General features: G+C 37.8%; 1 protein-coding gene across 1 annotated transcript in view; it reads left to right on the forward strand.

Annotated features, from left to right (window-relative positions):
- ZNF711 (zinc finger protein 711) overlaps positions 1 to 4,297 on the forward strand; it is a 111,637-nt gene that overhangs the window by 26,575 nt on the left and 80,765 nt on the right. The window lies entirely within an intron of this gene.

The following is a 4,297-nucleotide window of genomic DNA, read 5'->3' on the forward strand; positions in this document are numbered from 1 at the left end:
ATATAATGTTCTTACTCTCCTTTTTAGGTTTTTGTTAAGACAAAAAACCCCAAATATATGAGAATGATCATATGAAGCGCCATGTAAATGAATGAAACACAAATGTGTTTATGAATGTGTGTACGAATTTGTATGTAAGCCAATATGAAAAATAAATTTTAATAAATGATCTAATGTGAAAATCATAGAACAGTATCATGTATATGACAAATAAGTAAAATCGTACTGAAAATAATTATTATAAAGAAACAATACCTTGACTGTGAGCTATCAGAAATTCAGATGAATTCGTAATAGTCCTTATAGTAAGGAATATCATTGCTGACATCAGCTGGATAACTTTAGAAAGAGATTAACAGAAAGATGTTTATTTGATTATGGAAAGGGAAAGGTATTTATTGTTCATAATGTTATGGATAACATGTCAGTGAGTAGGTTTTCTAGAACAATTGTGCTTATTTTGTAAACTGTAGATGAACCAAGAAGTAATAGTTTAAACAAAACAAGAGAACATTGCATCAGGAGTGGTGTATGTCAGGGTTGTATCCTTTAACCATATCTTAAATCTGTATGTGGAATGAATAATCCATGGAGCTGGACTATATGAAGAAGTATGTGACATAAGTATAGGAGGAAGATTCATAAAAGAGCTATGTAGATGACACACCTTGTTTGCAGTAAGTGAAGAAGACTTGAAGCACTTGCTGAAGAAGATGAAAGACTAGCCTTTAGTATGAATTGCATCTCAACATAAAAAAAAACCAAAAAGCTCCTCGGAACTGGGCCAGTGAGCAATAGCTTGACAAATGAAGAAAAGACTGAAGTTGACAGTGATTTCATTTTACTTAGGTTCACATTCAACACCCATGGTAGCAGCAGTTAAAAAATTAAAGGAGGTATTACTTTGGGGAAAATCTTTCAAGAACCTCTTTAAAATGCTAATTAATTAGCAAAAGTGTCACTTTAAAGAAGGTGCAGCTAATTCAAGGTATGTTGTTTTAAAATGCTTTTTACTGCACAACAGTGAAAGAGATAAATATATATTTGTTATATCATATGCATAATAAACTGGGGAAACAACACAATCACAACAGAGGGAGATTGTCAAAGATGTAATTTTATAGAATTGGTATGAAAAAAGCAAGTTCAATGAATGACACCTCACAACAAAATAACCCAGTTTGGAAAATAGGACCTTCCTAAGAGAAAGAATGTTATGTGTCATTGGGTTGGAACTGAATCATAACAGATCCTCCAGTGAGTTTTTAAAGGCTATAAATTACCAGGGAGGTTTTCTTTTCTCCAGCAGAGTGTCTGGTGAATTAGAACCACATGAATTTAGTTTGGCATTGCAACTCCTTACGACACCAGAGCTCCTTATGCTGAACAAGCCATGATGAAATTTTGTGAGACCAAAGATGAAAAAGCAGTAAAGGTTTGTACCAACTTCCTAGTCGGAAGTTAATCAAATGTATAGTCAAGATGCTTTGATGAATACAGAAGTTAGAAACAAAGAGAAACCATTGGTGGGTGGAAAATAATGGCCTTGGTGATTGAAATGATACAGGCAATTTACGTGATCGATTTTTTAAGACTAGAGAAGTACTCTTTTTTTTTTAAAAGTAATTGCAATGATGACTATATACATGGAACTCACTGGACAAAATACACAGCAGTGTGCTGTCGAGTTGGTTGTGACTCCTAGCCACCTTATGAACAAAGGCTCTTAATGACCCTATCCTGATTCACCATCTCAGACACAGTCCCTGTGTCAGTCCATCTCATCTAGGGTTTATCTCTCCTCTCTGACCCTCCATGATGTCCTTCTCCAAGGATTGGACCCTCCTGGCAACATGCCCAAAATATGTGAGATGGTACTTCAAAATCCTTACTTCCAAAGGACAACCTGGTTTCAGCTTCTCTAGGGGAGAGCTGTTCTCTTGGCAGTTTATGGTCTATTTAGTACTCTTCTCCACCAGCACAACTCAAAAGCACTGATTCTTCTTCTATCATTCCTATTCATTGCTTAACTCTGTGATATATATCAAGTGGTTGAGAAGACCATGACTTGGGGCAGGTGCACCTTAGTCTCCAGACTGAAATCATTACTCATTAACACTCTGAAGAGGTCCTTGACAGCGCATTTTCCCAATGTAACTTGATTTTCGATTTCTTAACTCATGAGGTATGAAGAGTGTTGATTGTGGATCATCCCAGCAAGATGAAATCATTAACAACCTTTTCTTAAACAGTCTTTTCTCCATTTATCATGTTACTGCCTATTGGCCGAGTGGTGAAGATTTTTGTTTTTCTTCATGTTGAAATCCATATTGAAGGCTGCAGTCCTTGACCTTTTGAAGCAAACATTTCAAGTCCTCCTTGGTTTCGGTGAGTAAGGTTATGTCATCTATTTAGTGCAGGTTATTGATGAGTCTTCAAACAATCCTTATGCCACATTCATCATAAAGTCTAGCCACTGGAATGATCTGTTCAGCATAGAGATTGAAAAGATATGGAGAAAGGATACATCCCTGACATACTCTTTTCTTGATTTTTAACCATGTAGTGTTTACTTGCTTTGTTCAAATAACAGCTTTCTGGTCCTGGAATAGGTTTCATGTGAGCATAAGCAAGTGTTCTGGGATTCCCATTCTTCTCAAAGTTAGCCACAATGTTGTGAACATTGTTTGCCAAAACTGAGGAGCACCTGACCTGCAGAATTTCAAGGAATGCAGCCTTCAATATGGATTGAAGCTCAACATAAAGCAAAGATTCTCACCACTGGGCCAGTTGGTGACATCATGATAGATGGTGAAGAGATTGACATTATTAACAGCTTCAGTTTGCTTGGCTCCAGCATCCACGAAATCAAAAGATGAATTGCTTTGGGAAAATCTGCTGTCAGGGACCTTTCCAGAGTAGTGAAGAGCAACGATGTCAGTCTAGAGACTAAGGTGCACCATATTCAGGCTTGGTCTTTGCAATTACTTTCTGTGGATTAGAAAGCTGGACAATGATTAGGGATGATAGAATGAGAATTGATGCTTTTGAGTCGTCGTTCTGGAGAAGAGTATTAAACACACCATGGACTGCTAGGAGAACGAATAGGTTCGTCCTGGAGAGGGTGAAACCAGACTACTCCTTGGAGGCAAAGATTCTGAAGCTTTATCTGGCATATTTTGTTCATGTTGCAAGGAGGGACCAGTCTTTGGAAATCATGAGCGTCATGCTAGGGAGGATGGAGGGACAGCGCAAAAGAGAAAGACCCTGGATGAGACTCAGTAACTGGGATATTGGGAGAGAGTGTATTGGAGACAGTGAGATTGGCACAGGATAGAGCAGCGTTCAGAGCTGTTGTATGTAGTGTCACTGAGTCTCAAGCAACTGGATGGCACAGCAACAACAACACACAGTCAGATGCTTTTACATATTTGATAATACACAAATAGATACTCTTCTGGTACTCCCTGCTTTCAGCCATAATCCATCTGACATCAACAGTGATAGTCCTAGTTCCTCAGCCTCTTCTAAGCTTATCTTGTATTTCTGACAATTCTCTGTTAATGTACTGTTCTAGTTGGTTTGGATATTTCTCAGCCAGATTTTGCTTACATGTGATATTAGTGATATTGTTCAATAATCTCCACATTTTGTTAGACTACCTTTTTTTGAGAGTAGGAATAAATATGGATGGTTTTCAGTCAGATGGTCAGGTAGCCGTTGTCCAGCTTTCTTGGCACAACTTGGTGATTACATCAAGGTTACATGTGTTTGTTGAAATATGTTATTTTGCATTCCAAATATTCCTGGGACCTTGGTGTTTTGTTTTTGTGTTTGTGGGTTTTTTTGCTAGTTCCTTCAGAGCAGCAGGAACTTACATTTTTTATTATTAAATTTTATTAATTTTAATGGACATTTACAGAGATTTTGGTTTCCATTCATTCATTGTTGCACTATTTTCTCTACACTCACCCCCAGTTTGTTCCTCTTTTTCCCCCCCTTGAAAGTCTGTTTTAGTTGTCCCATTGCCACAGTGCTTGTCAAAGCCAGTTCTGATTAATCTCCTTTTTCAGTGTGTCCTTTGCCATTCCTTATCACTCCTCCTTGAGAGAGACTTCACCCTGATTCATAAGGGAAAGGGGACGGCATATTCTCTTAGCTACTTCCAGCTGAAAAAGGCCGCTGTAGGTTTCAGACTAAAGATCTTCTCTCACAACTGTAAAGGGCCCCTTTGACAATAGGAAACACATAGACTATTGTGGAGATTGATTTTGGAATTTAGATGCACTGTTATCAA

Source organism: Elephantulus edwardii, unplaced genomic scaffold (genome assembly GCF_000299155.1).
Source record: "Elephantulus edwardii isolate Elephantulus edwardi_28Jun2011 unplaced genomic scaffold, EleEdw1.0 scaffold00428, whole genome shotgun sequence".
Classification (NCBI taxonomy): domain Eukaryota; kingdom Metazoa; phylum Chordata; class Mammalia; order Macroscelidea; family Macroscelididae; genus Elephantulus; species Elephantulus edwardii.